The following is a 21,662-nucleotide window of genomic DNA, read 5'->3' on the forward strand; positions in this document are numbered from 1 at the left end:
AAAAGTAATGGACGAATAAACTAAAAATAAAAATCTTTTTGGATTTTTCATTTATTGGTTTTTCAAATACAAAACAGATAGTACGATAATGAAAGACTCGACAATCTTAACTAAACTGACAAACTCGATACTACTATACAAGACTAATAATTAAAAGACAACATAAACGATAGACTCAAAACATAAAAGTTTCCTCAAGCAGCTCGTGCATACAATGGTCTTGACTAAAATGGTCCTGGGGTATTTGTCATGCTCAAACTCTAGCAAATTGCTCCATACCTGAATGGAAAAAATAAGATCAAATAGAGTTAGTGACTCAATACACATGTGACGCCACGACACCTTCTATTGGACATATGCAAGGCATGATTGGGCTATTTTTAAAAATTAACCTACATGGCTAAGAGTGGCTATTAATGCAAACTCAACAAAGGTGACCTCTAAGACATGAAAATATACCTCACTGAGGACTATATGAATTCAAACTCCCGATAATCATAACCCAAAATTAATTTGCAGAAATGAACCATTTTGCAAAAACGGCCAATATGGCCAAAAGTGGCTAAAGATACAAAATCCAAAAAGGACGAATCTTAAAGTAATATGACACCTAGTTATGGACTCAAAATTCTAAGACATGGACAATTAAATCACTTTTGCGAAAATAATCCCATTTTGCAAGAATGGCCGATGTGGCCAAAAGCGGCTAGACATGCAAGATTTCGCTAAGGCCCCGCGAAGCCAAGAACATAAAGCTCACTAGGAAGACCGGACCCTGTGTGGGTTGCCTATGTATCCCGCCCCAAAAGACGAGAATCAGGTTCGCGTAGTTCGGGAAGATTAGATATGGGATAGAATAAAAAAATGCATCTAATTTGAAAAAACTATATTTTTGAAAAAAAAATGATGGAAAATGTAAAATCATTTCGGATTTTATTTTTTTGATTTTATTTTTGGAAAATAATGGAAAATGTAAAATCTTTTTGGATTTTCTTTTTCTCCTTTTTTTGGATTTTTGGAAAATAATGGAAAAGTGTAAAATCTTTTTGGATTTTATTTTTTATTTTTTGAAAATAATGGGAAAGTGTAAAATCTTTTTGGATTTTTAATTTTAATTCTTTTTGTCTTTTTTTTTTGAAAAATTAGTGAAAGAAAAATATAATTAGGCCCTACTTGCTTCGTCTTTCACCCTTCTTTCCCAATCATCGGTCTGCCAAATAACCTTTTACCCTCAAAGATGTAACATGTATCACATAGGGATGATTGAATGTCTTTTTTGGGCTGCGGGCCCATTTTTGACATAATTTGGATAGGTCTCCTACAACGGGACACGGTGCTTAGGACCGAACCCTGCTAGGTTTAAATGATATGATGCACATAAGTATGACCTAAAGGCTGACCTACGGTTGGGGTTCACTAGACAAGGAAATTCGGGGGAGCGTATGGTCGATGGTGGCTGCTCAAGATTTCTACCCACTTCATACGTCCGATGGCCCCCCTCCTAAATTAAGGGTGACTCAACAAAGAGTTCGTGCACGCGACGCGTACTCCAAGACTTGTTGCAGAAAGAAGACTCATGGTTATGTAAATGATGACACTTTATAAAGCAGTAAGACATTAAGAAAAGCGATAAACAAATAACCAACAAAACAAGGAAATAAGACAAACAAAGCAAATAAACAAAGCAAATAAAGAAAACAAACACCTCAACCGAATATCCTAAAAGCCAACAAGATCAAGCACCAGCTCGAACCTGCAAGTCCCCAGCAGAGTCGCCAGAGATGTCACATCCCTTTTTTACAAACCTCACTAACCCTCTTAAAATATAATAAAAGGATTTTGTAAAGCTTGAAAAAGGTTTTCAATTAGAACGTGACAAAAATTGTATTCAAAAGGAAAATAACTCAGAGTCGCCACCTGACTTTGATTTCGGTGTGCTCGGTCACCGTTTTTTTGTAAAATAATTTTTTCTTTAAAAATATTTCAGATCTAAAACCAAGTCCACACTAGAGATTCGGGTAAGGGGGTTCATTTGACTCGAGAGAAGGTGTTAGACACTCCCCAAGTCCCGTAACTAGTACGGTCGCGTACTCGATCAAGTTGGCTTTTAAAATATTCAATTAAGGTAGAAAACACAGAAAAAGAAAAATAAACACACAAGAGGCTCGAGGTCGTCCCCACCTAAATAAAAGAAATTTAAAAGAAGAAAAATTAAAGTCCTAAATTATCCTACGCTACTTCTTCTGCGATGTTCGTCACATCCTTCAATTATAAAATACTACGGGGCATTCCCCGGAATAAAATATGTACAAATTCTTCGGCACATTCCCCGAATAAATTTAACTAAGGGAACGACCTCTTGCCTCAAAACTAACGAAAATCCTAAGGCTTGCCTACTCAAGTGATGACGGCTTAAACATCCTCCTAGCGATTAACGAAACTATTAATAACAAAGCAGAAATCGAACACATCATGTTAAACCCAATTCTCTTTAGTTATGTTCCAAACCTCCATTGCCCGTTAGCATTTGTTCTTTATTTTACCTAATTCAACTCTACTAAACAATTAGTAATCAACAGAAAGAAACAGCAAGCAACTCGATATTCTCAGAAAGCCATCAAACTAATTTCAAACAAACTAGTGAACAAGACAACTAAAGCAGGTCAAACCAAATTGAGTTAGAAATTTACTCAGGAATATTCAAGTGACTGTGTAAAGAGAAACGAAATGGACCTCAAATGAAGCATCTTACTTTATTAGTTTGAAACTCAACAATGAGCAGAACCGCGAACCAACCTCGATAGGTGACAGACAGAATTAACTTGAGCTCGTTGGAGACTTGTGCCGCTGTGCTCTGTTCTTGGTATTTGGCAGTGGAGAACGGGCAACAATGGAGCTACGACGAGGTATGGAAATCAATGGTTTTGAGCCGATCCTTGCCAGGTCGGATTAAGATATTTCAGGTGTATGTATGGGGTCAAAATTTGGCTAAATTGAAGGTGACAATGGCTGAAGGTGTAGCTCTATTTTTGCTATTGTTGTCGTTCCTCCTTCCCTATTCGCACCTTCCCTCTCTTTCTTGCTATGTGACCATATGTGTATGAAGGAGGCTTGCTAGATTTTGTTGTGAGGGAGTTGGTTGGTCATTTTTGGAGATGGCAGCGGCTACATGGCTGGTCGGCGGCATGAGAGATACGACGATGGAGGGAGTGGGGTAATGGCTCTGGTTCGCTGATTGGAGAGATGATGGCGGAGGAGTGGCCGTGTGGCCGTTTTCCGGCGAATTTTTGGGTTGAAGATGGGGGTGGCAGTGTTGCTATTTTGGAGTGTGAAGATGGAGAAGTTGGACGCGAGACTGGCGTGGGAGGGAGATGCGGTGTCTGTGCTTGGTGGTGTCTTTCCTAGGGTTTAGCTAGGGTTTGTTCTTGTGTGTGTTGAAGAAGAAGGAGAGAATAGGGTTTTTTCATGTTGTCTAGGGTTTTTCTTCCAAGGTTCAAGAAGAAGGGTTTCGGAAGGGTTAAAGAAGAAGGAGGTAATGGGCTAGGTCTTGTTGGGCTTCCAAATTGGGCTCAAAGACTAAAAATCAATAGAAAACTACTACTAAAATACTAGTAATTGACTTTAACTAACATAAAATTTATATTGATATGAAACCATCGTTTTTCAAAAATTATATATTAAAATGAAAGCAGAGAAAAATTAATTAGAATGATAGCAAACTTAGATTAATATTACTACAAAAGACTAATGGCCTTAACTTAAATAGAAAGATAAAAGATAAAATAAAAAATAATTTTTATTTTCGAATTTTATGTTCTACTATTAGACTAAAAGTGAAAAATAGGCTAAATCCTATTAAAATCAAAATAAGTAAATATTTTTAAAAATACTACTTTTAAAAGTTGTGCGAGTCAAAAATTACGTGCTTACAGTGGGATTGGCTTGCACGCCTCAACAAGGAGTAATAAGGGTGAATATTGATATTGTTATGGTTTATATGGAGGGATCGGGATGTATGCCGCATCAGTTATCGTTTTAGCATTCATTTCTGTTGAAGTTCATTACTGAGATGTTGAAATTCTCTAAGGATTAGTTATAGCTGAGTACTGGTAGAAACGCTGGTTTCCGTATTCATTTAATGCAAGTTTATGTTATATTTCATTCCATATTTTCTTTCCGTTTTAGTATAAACTGTTGTAGGTTGTATATGTTGTGATGCCTCGCCGTAGCCTTGTCACTACTTCATCAAGGTTAGGCTCGGCACTTACCAGTACATGGGGTCGGTTGTACTGATACTGTACTCTGCACTTCCTATGCAGATTTCGGAGCTAGTGGCTGATCAGAGTTCGAGGTTGCTGCTTTCAGTGCACAGGAGACCAAGGTAGTCCTGCAGGCATCCACAGGCCCTGGCGTCCCCTTCTATCTTTACTGCATTCTATTTTACTTTTCCTCCGAGACAGATGTATATTTTTCTTTCAGACCAATACTTGTAGTATTCGTAGACTGTTCATGAGTTGTGACACCAGTTCTGGGTGGAATTTATTATGGTTTTCGTTATTAGCATAAAGATAATATTTTAAATTGTGTTCTTCAGCATTTATTTCTGAAAATTTACTTTTATTAAGTTTTAATTATTAAAAGATAAAGTAAAAAGGTGAAATATTCTGTAACGTTGTCTTGCCTAACTAGTACAATGTTAGGCGCCATCACGGTTTCGACGGTGGGAAATTCAGGCCGTGACAAGTTGGTATAAGAGCTCTAGGTTGCTTAGGATATGTACGGAGACGTCTATACTTATCCCTCAGAGGCTATAGAGTTAGGAACAATTTCACTTTTATTCATCTCTGTCGTGCAGTTTGATCTCTCAATGCTAATTGAACTCTCTACTCTGTTCTTTTGCATATGGCGAGAACATGTACCGCTTCATCAGCTGATCAGCAGCCCGATCCCCCAGTGGCAGCTTCTACGAGGGGTAGAGGACGAGGTCGAGGCCGTGCTAGAGGACGAGGTCGAGGCCGTGCTAGAGGCCGAGGCAGGGGCAGGGCTAAACCCAAAGTTCGAGTAGCAGCACCAGCGGCAGAGCCTCAGGTAGAGTTTGATCATAAGGTTCCGGCCCAGACCGTTCCAGCAGGTCCATCTCAGTTTCTAGAAGGGTTCATAGCTATCCTGGTACTTCAGGATGCTTTGGTCCGTCTAGTGGGCCTTATGGAGAGTGTTACTCAGGCCATCATACTTCCTGTAGCACCAGCCGTCTCTCGAGCTGGGTAAGGAGCATAGACTCATGCACACTTCGAAGCAGATGGCTCCCCAGTTTCAAACTCCAGCAGCTCAGCCAGTTGGGGTAGTTTCGCCGGGTGTTATAGCACAGACCGGTGATGGATCAGCTATTTCTTCAGAGGCTTTGTGGAGGTTGGATAGGTTCACCAAGCTTTTTACTACTACCTATAACGGTACATCTTCAGAGGATCCCCGGAACTATTTAGACAGTTGTCATGAGGTTCTACAGAACATGGGGATAGTGGAGACCAATAGGGTTGACTTTGCTGCTTTTTGCTTATCAGGTTCCACCAAGAAATAGTGGAGAGATTACTGTTTTGCCAGACCATCTAAGTCACCAGCTCTCACTTGGGACCAGTTCTCGCAGCTATTCTTGGAGACGTATCTTCCTATCACTCAAAGAGAGGACTTTCCGAGGCAATTTGAGCGCCTTTGGCAAGGTTCAATAACTGTCACTTAGTACGAGACCAAATTTATGGATTTGGCCTGTCATGCTCTTCTTATGCTTCCCACCGAGAGAGAGAGAGAGAGAGAGGAGGTTTATTGAGGGACTCGCTCAGCCTATTAGATTGCGGATGGCTAAGGAAACAGGGAGTGAGATTTCTTTCCAGGATGCGGCCAATGTGGCCCGGCGAGTTGAGGCAATTCTATCTCAGGGGAGTGGTCAAGGGTCTGATAAGAGGCCTCATCATTCTAGTAGGTTTAGTGGTGCCTCGTCTGGAGGCAGGGATTCTTTTGGTAGAGGCCATCATCTCAGGCCGTTTTATTCAGCACTTCAGATATCTCATGGGTCTTTAGGGGGTCGTGGAACTTATGTAACTCCTTCAGGATAGCCAGCTTATAGTTCCCCGCCAGCTCCCATCAGAGCACCTCCTGTTCAGAGTTATTATCATGGTCAGCCGGCCCGTCAGGGCCAATCTCAGTTTCCTCAGTCACAGTATTCATATGGATTCTTTGAGTGTGGTGAGTATGTGTATGTTCGGAGGACTTGTCTGAGATTAGTGGGTGTTTAGCCACAGCAGCAGAGCTCTCGTGCCATGATCCCGACACCGCCCCCTCAAACAGCTAGAGGTAGGAGTCAGGGAACCCGAGGTAGGGGTCAGCCCGCTAGAGGTGGACGTCAGGCTGTTAGAGGTGGAGGCCAGGCCGCTAGAGGTGGAGGCCAGCCGGCAGGAGGCCATCCCAAAGATATAGTTCAGAGTGGTGGGGCCCAGTCCTGATGTTATGCTTTCCCAGCCAGGCCTGAGGCTGAGTCCTCTGATGTTGTTATCCAAGGTCTTTGAGTGCTCCCGTATATATGTCCACGTCGGTGGGTGATTCTATTGTTGTAAATTGTGTCTATTGTACGTGCGTGGTTGTTATTGGGGCTCTTGAGACTAGTGTAGATCTCCTACTTCTCGATATGGTGGATTTCGATGTTATTTTGGGGATGGATTGGCTGTCATCTTATCATGCCATATTGGATTGTCACGCCAAGACCATGACTTTAGCATTGCTGGGGTTGCCTCGATTGGAGTGGAGAGGGACTCTTGGTCATTTTACCAGTAGGGTTATCTCTTATATAAAGGCTCGGTGTATGGTTGAGAAGGGGTGTTTGGCTTATTTAGCTTATGTTCGTGATTCTTGTAATGAGGTTCCTTCTATGGATTCTATGCCTGCGGTTGGGGATTTTCCAGAGGTCTTTCCCGCAGAACTGCCGGGGATGCCACCCGACAGGGATATTGACTTTTGCATTAATTTGGCTCTAGGTTCCCAGCCCATTTCTAGCTCGTCGTATCGTATGGCCCTGCCAGAGTTGAAAGAATTGAAGGATCGGTTGCAAGATTTGCTTGATAAGGGTTTTATCAGACCTAGTGTCTCGCCCTAGGTGCGCCAGTGTTGTTTGTTAAGAAGAAGGATGGATCGATGAGGATGTGCATAGATTATCGGTAGTTGAACAAAGTCACCATCAAGAACAAGTATCCATTGCCGAGGATTGATGATTTATTTGATCAGCTTCAGGGTGCCAAAGTGTTTTTAAAGATTAATTTAAGATTTGGCTACCATCAGTTGAGGATTAGGGCATCGGATGTCCCTAAAAAGCTTTTCAGACTCGATATGGGCATTATGAGTTCTTAGTGATGCCATTTGGGTTGACAAATGCCCCGGCATCATTTATATATTTGATGAACCGGGTGTTCAAGCGCTATCTGGATTCCTTTGTGATTGTCTTCATTGACGATATTTTGATCTACTCCCGCAGCCGAGAGGATCATGAGAAGCACATTTGAGTCGTTCTTCAGACTCTGAGAGACAACCAATTATATGCTAATTTTTCGAAATGTGAGTTTTGGTTGAGTTCAGTTGCATTCCTGGGTAGGGGTGGACATTCGGTATTTCGGTTCGGTATTTCGGTATTCGGTTTATCAATTGTGTATACCAAATATCGTACCAAAGTATTTCGGTACGGTTCGGTATTTCTTATTTTAGTTCGGTACGATTTCGGTTTAAACCAAATCTTCACTGTCTCCCCCACTCTATTAACTAATGAAATCCATGTTGTTTGAGATTCCACCAAAGATCAATCTTAAGTTCTCAGGTTGTGTACATAGAAGAGACAAAAAGCAATATACGTTGAGTTTGAGTAGAAGAAGATCAGTCAATGACTGTCGGACTGCAATTTGTCTCCATGAATTTTTGTGAGATTTAGAGTCGTTAGTGTGTGAAAATGATCCAACTAATGTGTTCTTTAGTCGATGAGTTTCATTCTTGCTTCAAATTGTTAAACTAGGTTGTTTATCTTATGTATCTTATTCCGTGAATAATTTTCGATCTTTGTGTAATTTATGTTATTTATTTTGAGGCTTTATAATAAATACTGTAATCTGTATGTTTTTCTTTATCGGAGAATTTTTAGTTTGTTCAAGGCAGGCACATTTCAAGGGATTAGGGAATTAGGGGTTTTGGACTTTGGGGTGTGGGCTTAAGGTTATTGGGCTAAAAATTTTAAAAAACGTTGGGCTTGGACTAAACTATTTTGGTATTTTGGTATACCAAAATACTGAAATATCAAAAATCCAATACCGTATACCATACCAAATTACCGAAATAAACCAAAATAACAAAAAAACTGAAACCGAAATACCAAATTAATTCGGTTTGGTTCGGAATTCAGTTTTTTGTATTTTATGCCCACCTCTATTCCTAGGTCACGTCGTATCAGCAGAGGGTATTCAGGTGGATCCTAAGAAGATTGAGGCAGTCAAGGACTGGCCTAGACCCACATCAGCTACAAAGATCTAGAGTTTCTTGGGTTTGGCGGGCTATTATCGTCGATTTATAGAGGGGTTTTCATCTATAGCAGCCCCGATGACTAGGTTGACCCAGAAGGGTGCCCAGTTCAGGTGGTCGAACGAGTGTGAGGCGATCTTTCAAAAGCTCAAGGCAGCTTTGACTACGGCACCGGTGTTGGTGTTGCCTACAGGTTCAGGGCCATATATAGTATATTGTGACACATCTCTTATTGGACTTGGTGTGGTGTTGATGCAAAATGGTAAGGTTATTGCATATGCTTCATGACAATTAAAGATTTACGAGAAGAATTATCCAGTTCATGATTTGGAGCTAGTAGCCATTGTTCACGTGCTGAAGATTTGGAGGCATTATCTATATGGTGTGTCATGTGAAGTGTTCACGGATCATAAGAGTTTACAGTATTTGTTCAAGCAGAATGAGATCAATTTGAGGCAGAGAAGGTGGTTGGAGCTATTGAAAGACTATGATATCACCATCTTGTATCATCCCGGGAAGGCCAATGCGGTGGCCGATGCTTTAAGTAGGAAGTCAGCTAGTATGGGCAGCTTTGCGTATATTCCAGTCAGTGAGAGACTGCTTGCTTTAGATGTTCAGGCTTTAGCCAATTAGTTCGTGCGTTTGGATGTTTCTGAGCCCAGTTGTGTTCTAGCTTGTACAGTCGCTCGGTCTTTATTAGTTGAGCGTATCAGAGATCGGTAGTATAATGATCCTTATTTTCTTGTCCTTAGGGACACAGTGCGGCACGGTGGTACCAAGCATGTTACAGTTGGAGATGATGGAGTTTTGAGGAAACAGGGTCGTGTTTTTGTGCCTAATGTGGATGGACTTTGTGAGTTGATTCTAGAGAAGGCCAATAGTTCCCGGTATTCTATTTATTCGGGCGTCGCTAAGATGTATCAGGATTTATGGCAGCATTATTGGTAGAGGAGTATGAAGAAGGATATTGTTGCATACGTCGCTCGGTGTTTGAATTGTCAGTAGGTAAAGTACGAGCATCAGAGACCTGGTGGTTTGCTTCATAAGATTGAGATTCCTGAGTGGAAGTGGGAGCGTATCACTACAGACTTTGTTATTGGACTCCCACGGGCTCAGAGGAAGTTTGACGCAGTATGGGTTATTGTGGATAGGCTAACTAAGTAAGCGTATTTCATTTCTATGGCGATTTTCTATTCTTCGGAGCGGTTGGTAGAGATATGTATCCGTGAGATTGTTTGTTTTCATGGTGTGCATGTGTCTATCATTTCTGATCGAGGTACGCAGTTTACCTCGCATTTTTGGGGGGCAGTGCAGCGTGAGTTGGGTACGCGGGTTGAGTTGAGCACAACATTTCATCCTCAAACAGATGGACAGTCCGAGCATACTATTCAGATTTTGGAGGATATTCTTCGAGCATGTGTTATTGACTTTGGAGGTTCTTGGGCTCAGTTCTTGCCGTTAGCAGGGTTTGCCTACAATACAGTTATCAGTCGAGCATCCAGATGGCTCCCTACGAGGCATTATATGGTAGACAGTGTCGATCACCAGTTGGGTGGTTTGAGCCGGAGGAGGCTCGGTTGCAGAGTACAGATATAGTACAGGATGCCTTGGATAAGGTTAAGATCATTCAGGATAGATTTCGTACAACTCAATCCAAGCAAAAGAGTTATGCTAACCATAAGGTTAGTGATGTGTCATTCATGGTCGGAGAGCGAGTGTTGCTTTGGGAGTCGCCTATGAAGGGCGTGATGAGATTTGGGAAGAAGGGAAAGTTAAGTCCTAGGTTCATCGGACCTTTTGAGATCCTTGATCGAGTGGGAGAGGTGGCTTACCGACTTGCGTTGCCGCCAGGTTTATCAGTTGTGCATCCAGTGTTTCATGTGTCCATGCTTCGAAAGTATCACGGCGATCCATCCCACATGTTAGACTTCAGCACTATTCAGTTGGACCATGATTTGACCTACGAAGAGGAGCTGGTAGCTATTCTAGACCGGAAGGTTCGTCAGTTGAGATCAAAGACTTATCCGTCGGTTCGTGTGCAGTGGAAAGGTCAGCATGTTGAGGTAGCTACTTGGGAGTCCGAGTCTGATATGCAGAGTCGATATCCCTATCTTTTCACCGAATCAGGTACTTTTCTATGTTCATTCGAGGACGAATGGTTGTTTTAGAGGTGGAAAATGTGATGACCACCTCTAAAACGGTTGTTTTAGAGGTGGAGAATGTGAGGACGAACGATTGTTATAAAAGTGGAGGTTATTATATTCATTCGGGCGCCGCTAAGATGTATCAGGATTTACGACAGCATTATTGGTGGAGGAGGATGAAGAAGGATATTGTTACATACGTAGCTCGGTGTTTGAATTGTCAGCAGGTAAAGTATGAGCATCAGAGACCTGGTGGTTTGCTTTAGAAGATTGAGATTCCTGAGTAGAAGTGGGAGCGTATCACTATGGACTTCGTTGTTGGACTCCCACGGTCTCAGAGGAAGTTTGACGCAGTATGGGTTGTTGTGGATAGGCTGACTAAGTCAGCGCATTTCATTCCTGTGGCAGTTTTCTATTCTTCGGAGCGGTTGGTAAAGATCTATATCCGTGAGATCGTTCGTCTTCATGGTGTGCCCGTGTCTATCATTTCTGACCGAGGTACGTAGTTTACCTTGCATTTTGGAGGGCAGCGCAGCGTGAGTTGGGTACGCGGGTTGAGTTGAGCACATCATTTCATCCTCAGACAAATGGACAGTCCGAGCGTACTATTCAGATTTTGGAGGATATGCTCCGAGCATGTGTTATTGACTTTGGAGATTCTTGGGATCAGTTCTTGCCGTTAGCGGGGTTTGCCTACAACAACAGTTATCAGTCGAGCATCCAGATGGCTCCCTACAAGGCATTATATGGTAGACGGTATCGATCGCTGGTTGGGTGGTCTGAGTAGGGGGAGGTTCGGTTGCTGGGTACAGATTTAGTACATGATGCCTTGGATAAGGTTAAGATCATTCAGGATAAACTTTGTACAGCTCAATCCAGGCAAAAGAGTTATGCTAACCGTAAGGTTCGTGATGTGGCATTCATCGTCGGAGAGCGAGTGTTGCTTTGGGAGTTGCCCATGAAGGGTGTGATGAGATTTGGGAGGAAGGCAAGCTAAGCCCTAGGTTCATCGGACCTTTTGAGATCCTTGATCGAGTTGGAGAGGTCGCTTACCGACTTGCGTTGCAGCCAGGTTTATCAGCTGTGCATCCAGTGTTTCGTGTGTCCATGCTTCGAAAGTATCACGACGATCTATCCCATGTGTTAGACTTCAACACTATACAGTTGGACAAGGATATGACCTATGAGGAGGAGTCGATAGCTATTCTAGACCGGCAGGTTCGACAGTTGAGATCAAAGAGTTATCCATCAGTTCGTGTGCAGTGGAGAGGTCAGCATGTTGAGGCAGCTACCTAGGAGTCCGAATCCGATATGTGAAGCCGATATCCCCATCTTTTCACCGACTTAGGTACTTTTCTATGTCCGTTCGAGGATGAACGGTTGTTTTAGAGGTGGAGAATGTGATGACCCCAAAGGTCATCTTTTGTTTTAAAATCCATTTCCGTGTTCTGAGGCCTTGAAAACCTCCTTTTATCTCTTCTCGATTTGCATGTGCAGTCCGGGCGTGATACCGGAAAGCTTTTGTGTGAAAAATTTAAGGAATAATGATTTTTGGCTTAAAAAGATGATTTTAGTTGACTTTGGTCAATATTATGGGTAAACGAACCCAGACCTATGTTCCAACGGTCTCGGAAGGTCCGTAGAAAAATATGGGACGTGGGTGTATGCCTAAAATCGAATTCCGAGCTCTCTAGCCCGAGAAATGAATTTTTGAAGGAAATTATTTAACTGAAAGTATAATGGTTTTTGGAAATTTAATAATATTTGATCTTGTTAGTATCGGGCTCGTTTGGTTACGGATCCCGGTACAGGTCCGTTATAGTATTTAGACCTTATCTGTGAAATTTGGTGAAAAACGGAAGAGATTCGATGTAATTCGGCCCCTTGGTTGAGAAAATAGAAATTTTGAACTATCTTGAAAATTTCATAATTTTTGGTGTTGAATTCATAGTTCTAGATATTATTTTGGCAATTTGATCACGCGAGCAAGTTTGTATGATGTTTTAAGACTTATGTACATGTTTGGTTTGGAGCCCCGAGGGCTCGGGTGAGTTTTGTATGGGCTTCAAAGTGTTTTGAGACTTAAGGAATTTGTTGGTGTGTTGCAGATCTGCAGACTTCGCAATTGCGAAGTCTTGCTCGCAAATGCGAGCATCACATTTGCAAAGTTCCATCGCATTTGCGATCAGAGGGCAGGGAGGGGGACCTTCGCATTTGTGAAGTTCACTGTCGCAATTGCGACTTGAACAGTGATCGCAATTGCGAACAAATGTTTGCATTTATGAAGGCAACAAGTCAGGCCAAGCTTCGCATTTGCGAAGTATTGGTCGTATTTGTGAGTTCGTATTTGCGAACCTGTGATCGCAAATGCGATACCTGCAGCTGTGTAAAACATAACTTAGACGGAATTTTGAACTCATTTCTCAAATTTTCAAACCCTAAGCTTTCATGGGCGATTTTCCAAAGAAGAGTTCTTCCCCAAATCAATGGTAAACGATTTCTAACTCATTTCTTTCAATCTATTTAATCTTTTTACAAGATTTCATCACAAAATCTAGGGATTTTCATGGGATATTGGGTGTTTTGGGGTGAAATTTGGGGAATTAGACCTCAAATTGAGGTCAGATTCCAAAACCAATTATATATTCGGGCTCTGGAGTGAATGAGTAATCAGGTTTTGGTCCGAATTTTGAGTTTGGACCAAGCGGGCCTGGGGTCGGGTTTTTGACTTTTGGGGAAAATATTAGAAAACCTATAATTATGCATTGGGGTTGAGTTATTTAGCATTTATTGATGTTATTAAGTTAATTATGGCTAGATATGAGTGAACTAGTGGTGGAATCAAGAGGTAAAGCGGTGATTGAGCTTTGAAATACCTGTTGGCTTGAGGTAAGTATTTGGTCTAACCTTGACTTGAGGGATTAGGGATCCCCGACTTATTTTCTATGTGAAATTCTATGTGTGTGGCGTATAGGTGTGGTGACAAGTACCTATGCGCCACCAAATTATCATTTTAACCTGCTCTCTTCCCCGTTTCCGTATATACTGCTCTCCTACCTTAATTGCTACTTGCTCATAAATGTTTCCATGTCTAATTACTTCATATTAACTGTTGTTCTCCTTATTTGAAGTATTTACTTGTTTCACAGTTTCATTTTATTACCCTGTTGGCTTATATTGGTTTATTGGTGCTTTATGATATACTTTGGTTGGTCTCGTTATGTAGTTATAACGGGTGAATTCTCATAATCGTAGTGATATTCCATTGTGTGGATTGAGGTAAAAGTGTTGTGGCGGATTTGAGTTAACTTGTGAAACACTTTTTTTATCTTTTGATTTGTACTAATATATGTTGGGATCGGGTTGCATGCCGCAATAGGAGAAATAAGGGTAAATATGATTGTTTAGTGGGATCGGGTTGCACGCCGCAACAAGTAGTAATAAGGGTGGACCGGTGGGATCGTGTTGCGCGCCGCAACATGAGGAATAAGAGTGATATGTGTTGAGGAGTAATAAGGATGGACTGGTGGGATCGGGTTGCACACCGCAACAAGGAGTAATAAGGGTGAATATTGATGATGTTATTATCTATATGGTGGGATTAGGATGTACGCCGCATCAGTTATTGTTTTAGTATTCATTTCTGTTGATGTTCATTATTGAGATGTTGAAATTTCCTAAGGATTGGTTATAGCTGAGTACTGGTAGAACGACAGGTTTTGTATTCATTTAATGCAACTTTTTGTTATATTTCATTCCGTATTTCCTTTCCGTTTTAGTATAAACTGTTGCAAGATGTATATGCGGTGATGCCCCGCCGTAGCCTCGTCACTACTTCATCGAGGTTAGGCTCGGCACTTACTAGTACATGGGGTCTGTTGTACTGATACTGTACTCTGCACTTCCTGTGCAGATTTCGGAGCTAGTGGCTAATAAGAGTTTGAGGTTATTGCCTTCAGTCCATAGGAGACCCAAGGTAGTCCTGCAGGTGTCCGTAGGCCTTGGCGTCCCCTTCTATCTTTACTGCATTCTATTTTACTTTTCCTCCGAGATAGATAATTGTATATTTTTCTTTCAGACCAATACTTGTAGTATTCGTAGATTGTTCGTGCTTTGTGACACCAGTTCTGGGTGCAATTTATTACGGTTTTTGTTATTAGCATAAAGATAATCTTTTAAATTATGTTCTTCTGCATTTATTTCTACAGATTTACCTTTGTTAAGTTTTAATTATTAAAAAAAAGTAAAAAGGTGAAATATTATGTAACGTTGGCTTGCCTAGCGAGTACAATGTTAGGCGCCATCACGGTCCCGATAGTGGGAAATTCAGGTCGTGACAGGTATAGGTCTGCCTTATCATTTGAAACTTGTGTACAATGTTTGGGTTCCTTACGGATTGGTTAGGCTTGAATCAGACGCTTGGTTTGAAGTTGAAATATTATGAACTTAAGAGATTGATCTTGATAAATGATTCTTGCTTTTGATATTAGTTAAGGTGGTTTGTGTCTTTGGATATGTTTTGATGATGTATTTGGACTTGTTGGTATGACTCGACGGGGTTCCATAGGGCTCGGGTGTGTTTGGATTTCAGATCATATTTTGCGGTTGGTTATCAGTCAGGTTCTAGCGTTTTCACACCTGCGAGGTTTGGTGAGCAGTTGCGAGTCCGTAGAATCGGACATGTGATATCCTAGAACGGGGGGTCCGCAAGTGTGGATATTTTTGCGAGAAGCGGTTACGCACCTGTGAGGTTGTTTCGCAGGTGCGGCTCTGTAGAAGCTAGGATGTCTTCGCAGAACTGGAGGGTCGGGAATTTTAGTAACATTGCAGATACGAGGGTTTATCTACAGAAGAAACATATGTGCCATCAGAAGTGAAAATCGTTGGGTAGTGATATAATTTGAGGGTTTAGCTCATTGTTTCATTATTTGGAGATTTGGAGCTCATCTAGAGTCGATTTCTAACGAGTTTTTCACCATACTTTGGAGGGTAAGTATTCTCCACTTGATTTTGACGTTGGATCTTGATTCCCTATTATTTGGGTTTGAAGGATGAAAATTTGGGGGTTTTGTATTATATTCTGGAGACTGATTTTTTGGGATTTGAATCCCAATTTGAAGTTAGATTTGGGTGAGGCTTTTATATGTGGATTCGTATTATAATGGGTAATCGAGATCTATATCTTTTATCGGGTTTCAGGATGCAGGCTCGGGTCTCTTTGGTTGACTTTGGTATTTTTATAAAGATTGAAGCTTTATTGATTGGGGTTATTTTCTTTGGCTTTATTTGATGTTCTTGAGTTGTTATTGGCCAGATTCGAGTAGTTTAGAGGTCGATTCGCGTGGGAAGGTATTTCTGGAGTATTTACTTGGCTTGTTTGAGGTAAGTATCTTGCCTAAACTTGGTTGCAGCACTAGTTGCCTGAGTTATCCATGTTAGCTACATGCTAAGAGTGGCGTACATACGAGGAGTCGAGCCCATGTACGCGCACCAGATTTATTCATGTTCAAGGTAGTTTTTAGGGTATATTAGGTCTTCTTTTGAATATTTGTGATTCTTAATATCATACTGTTTATGTTGTACGACTACGTGATCTCGTAAAATATATTAGAGATCATATGTAGGTTAATCTCCTGATCAAACATGATAATTATATTTTGTCGCGTATCTGCCTAATGTGAGTCGTAGTTGTACACTTCGCACATGTATGTACTTTAGCATGTTATTTTATGGTCCAGGAATATGTCATTTATATTCATTGATTGTACACATGAATTCTTGTATTTGTTTTCGGTGTTTTGGACTGATTTGACAACACGTGAGTTATCTGTGTGGGTTGAGATGATTGTGGCACATGAATTTTTTGTGTGGCTGTTATAGCATGTGAGTTGTCTGTATAGCATGTGAATAAGAATCCATCCACCTAGGGTCTTTCTCTCATGTTTCTCCTTGATGACGTGCACACAGTTGTGGAAACCTGATCAATGTTGAGTCTTTGTATATCTTATCTATATGCAAATTCCTTGGATGTATATATGATTTTTCTGTATATCTCCTCTATTATGTTGATTCCGTTATACATGCCTCTTTATGTATATCTTCTCTATATGTCATTTTTCTTAATAAAATGGTACACAATACATATCTTCTTTATATATTTCCTCTGTGTAATTTGACTTGCCTTTTTACGCATATCTCATATATATGCTGAATTGTTATCCCATTTAATATTGTGCATATCTTCTCTATGTGCATTCTGAGCTTTACCTACAATTATGTGTAGATTTTGGTATTGTTACTGTGTATTCATATGTATTTATGACTTGTGCAGATTTTATCACGTGAGTATCATTGGTGATTTCTTGTGGCTTACTCTTCAAGGTTAGTCATGATACTTACATAATACATGAAGTTGGTTGTACTCATATTACACTATACACTTAATTGTGCAAATCCGGGTATAGGACCTAGATGAGGGCTGTGTTGGACCAGTTTTTGAGTTGCTGATAGACAAGGTAGAACTATATTCCGATTGTAGTCCTTGGCGTCTCCTTCCATTTATTGTCACAACCCAAACCGAAGGACCGTGACAGGCACCCGGTGCCTTACTCAACCAAGTACCAACTTAACATATACTTTTTATCATACTATCATGGGTAAATGAGCCAGAAAGGTCGTCATGAGATAACCAAAATAAAACATAAGGGGATACTCGATATAGGACGACCTAACATGATATACAAACTTATATATGTGACATACAAGCCTATGAGGCCGACATGATCAGTTGTACACTCAAAACATAGGCCGACAAGGCCATACAAGTATCCATATACATGACATCTGTCTACAAGCCTCTAAAAGTACATAATCGTCATAAAGGTCGAGACAGGGTCCCGCCATACCAATGAATACATATCCAAAGCATACTGACCAAATAGGTAACCCCGGAGCAAGTGAAGTACGCCAACACCTTCCGCTGAGTTGATAGCCTACTAGGAGGATTGTACCGAGTATATAAGGCAAGAAACATATATAAGAACCGTAATATAAAGAGAGATAGAGAAGATACAACATGTAACATCTGAGTGCCTCTGAGGGATACTGACATGAAATGCATGATACATATATTTCATATCAGTATCCCTCAGAGGCACTCAGATGTTACAGGTTGTATCTTCTCTATCTCTCTCTCTTTATATATATATATGTATATATATATATATATGTATGTATGTATATATATGTATGTATGTATGTACACATAAACGTTTAAAAACATATGCCTCTGTGGACATCGTCGTCATCATCATCATATCTGCGACGGATGTGCGGCCCGCGAAAAGATTATGCAGTCATATAGTTGACCGCAAAATGACCTCCAAAAATTGGCCCTTTTTCTACTCAACTCTGCGACGGATTTGCGGTCCGCGGAGTAGTTCTACGGTCGCATAATGGATAGCAGAAACACCATGTTCTGCAATAATTTTTCCTCCAACTCCTCTACGCATTGTACAACCCAAAAAGTCTGTACCACATCCTCAAACACATTAGCCTACCTTGGCATCATGAAACCCTGGGTCCTAGGTAAAATTTTACCGGGCCTTATATCCTCCCCCACTTAGGATCATTCGTCCTCGAATGAGGGTCAAAATCTACTATCAACATCCAATGTGACCCAACTCTTATTTCACCCACCAATAGTTTCAAATTTTGACTAACTCCCTAGATTTTCAAAAAATTCTCTAGAGTCTCCCTTGTAAATGGGTCTATCCCCTTGTCAAAGAATCCCAGAAACTAATCTTAACAACATATACATAACATGACGACGTAACGTAGCATGAAAACAACACCAACATTGATCTCATCGGCATTATATTACCATAAAGAAGCATCCTCAATACAAATTGTACAAGTGTAACATAATACATAGAAAGCAAACTCTTAACATTTTCATAGAACACAACTACATAGTTATTCAAACAAATGAGGGTACTTCTTCTTCATTTCTTCCTCGGCCTCCCAGGTGGCCTCTTCAACCTGTTGGTTTCGCTATAATACTTTCATAGAGGCAATCTCTTTGTTTCTCAGCTTTCGGACTTGCCTATAAAGAATTGAAACTAGAATCTCTTCATAAGTCAATTATTCACTAACCTCAATAGTCTCAACCGGAACAATAAACGACGGATCTCCAACCACTTTCTTCAACATGGATACATGAAACACCGGGTGCACTAAAGATATCTATGGAGGTAGTTCAAGCCTCTAAGCCACCAAACCAACCCTCTGAATGATTTTATATAGCCTGACATACCTGGGACTCAATTTTCCTTTCTTCCCAAATCACATTATACCCTTCATCGGGGAAACCTTCAAAATACTCAATCATCCTCTTTGAACTCCAAATCCCTGTGACGCACATCTGAATAGGATTTCTGACAACTCTAAGTAGTTTTTAACCGTTCTTTAATGATCTTAACCTTCTCCATAGCTTAATGCACGAGGTATGGACCTATCAACTATGCTTCCCCAATATCGAACCACCCAATAGGAGATCTATATCTCTTACTATATAGAGCCTCAAACAGTTCCATCTAAATGCTAGCATGGTAACTGTTGTTGTAGGAAAATTCTATGAGTGGCAAATAATCATCCCATATACCCTTGAAGTCAAAAATACAAGCGCGCAACATATCCTCAAGCGTCTGAATAGTCTGCTCTGCCTGCCCATCGATTTGTGGATGGAAGGTTGTACTAAGATTCTCCAGAGTCCCCAAACCTTCCTGAAATTTCTTCCCAAAATTAGCCATAAACTTTGCCCTTTGATCTAAGATAATAGAAATTGGAGTGCCATGCAACCTGACTATTTCCTTGATATACAACTAAGCATATTATTCTGCTGTGTCGGTAGCCTTAACAGGTAAGAAGTGTGTTGATTTGGTGAGTTGATCCACAATCACCCAAATCGAGTCGAACTTACGAGGAGTGCGAGGTAGTCCTATCACAAAGTCTATATTGGTCATCTCTAATTTCCACATTGGAATTACTATGTTTTGTTCCAACCCACCAGGCCTTTGGTGTTCGGCCTTCACTTGTTAACAATTTAGACATCTTGCCACAAAGTCCGCTTCATTCCTCTTCATATCCTTCCACCAGTAGACTTCCTTAAGATCATGGTACATCTTTTTTGGGCATGGGTGCACGGAATACCTAGAAGTGTGAGCCTCGGTCATGATTCTCTCCTAGAGACCATCTACATTTGGAGCACATAATCGCCCTTGGTACCTTAGTGTACCGTCATCCATACCAAGAGAAAAAGCCATGGTCTTATGTTTATGAATCCCTTCCTTCAACTGTACCAACAACGAATCGCCGTATTGCTTCTTCTTGACTTCCACAGCAAGCGGTGATTTAGCTCTATTTTGCACAATTATCCCTCCTTCACTAGAGTCCACAATACAAACTCCCAAACTAGCCAACCGATGAACTTCCTTGGTCAACGGCCTTTGATATGCCTCCAAGTGAGCCAAACTACCCATAAATTTTTGGCTAAGAGCATCCACCACAACATTAGCCTTCCTCAGGTGATATAGAATATCAATGTCGTAGTCTTTGAGTAACTCAAGCCACCCTCCCTACCTCAGATTTAATCCTTCTGCGTGAAAATATATTGAAGACTCTTATGGTCCGTGAATATATCACATGGATTGTCGCGCCTCCTTTTTCTCGTGAAATCGGGTTTCGACATTTTGACAACTTCTTTTGAGAGAGTAGGGAAAAGGAATTTGTTGTTAGAGTCGCCATCTAACGGATTAAGGTGTGTTAGGTCACCTATATCAAATGACTCATATTATACCAGTTTGCATCACCAGAGATCGGGTAAGGGCTCAAATTACCTTAAGGGGAAGGTGTTGGGCACCCCTCGAGGTAATTTGAGCCCTTACCCGATCTCTGGTGATGCAAACTAGTATAATCTGAGTTATTTGCTATAAGTGCCCTAACGCACCTTAATCCATTAGGTGGCGACTCCAAGAACAAATTTCTTTTCCCTACCCTCTCAAAAGGAGTTGTCAAAATTTTGAAACCCGATTTCGCGAGAAAAATGGGGTGTGACAGCATGGTGACTCTACTGGGGACATGCCGGAACTCTATCTTTGTGAACCTCTTCATCATCTATTGTACGTGATATAGATATAGAAGTATCTTGGTGTTTTTTGTAGCCCACTCTCCTTGTACCTGATGCACTAGCAAGTCTGAGTCATCGATTACCAGCAGTTCCTGAACATTTATGTCGACGACCAAATTGAGCCCTAATATGTAGGCTTCATACTCAGCCATATTATTGGTGCATGGAAACCTAAGTTTTGCAAACGGCGGCTGTAAGCACGTGATTTTTGCCCTATATGAGAATTACTCCCAAAAAATTCAAAATAAAATGATTTTCTTTGATGTGCAATTTTGAGTATTTTTGTGACATTTTTGGATAATTATTTGTATTTGTCTGTGCGTGTTTATTTGTTAAATTAATAAAAAATATAAAAGTATTTCACATTTTGCATGTAGGATTTAATTCTATAATCGTTAGTAGTTAAACAAAAATTAAAAATTACAAAAATAGGCATCTTTTGCATTTTTAGCATTTAATGTCCAAATGAATAATTTTATGCTTAATTATTACTTAATTGTGTGTTAATTGTTATTGGGAGTTAATTTGCGTTTTTATAACTTAATTTAGTTCTTAATAATAATTTAAGTACTTTCATAATTTAGTTTTATAAAAATAAAAGAAGAAAAGAGAACAAAAAATAAAGAAAGTCGGAATTGGGCCTCTTCTTCAAATTCAAGCTACAAGCCCAACAAATACCCAATCTTCCCAAACGACCCAGTCCATTTCGAACTGGGTCGACCCAGTCCATAAACCAAAAGACCCAAACCCCCTTTGTCTTTCATTTTTCATAAAAACAAAACAAA

Source organism: Nicotiana sylvestris, chromosome 7 (genome assembly GCF_000393655.2).
Source record: "Nicotiana sylvestris chromosome 7, ASM39365v2, whole genome shotgun sequence".
Classification (NCBI taxonomy): Eukaryota; Viridiplantae; Streptophyta; class Magnoliopsida; order Solanales; family Solanaceae; genus Nicotiana; species Nicotiana sylvestris.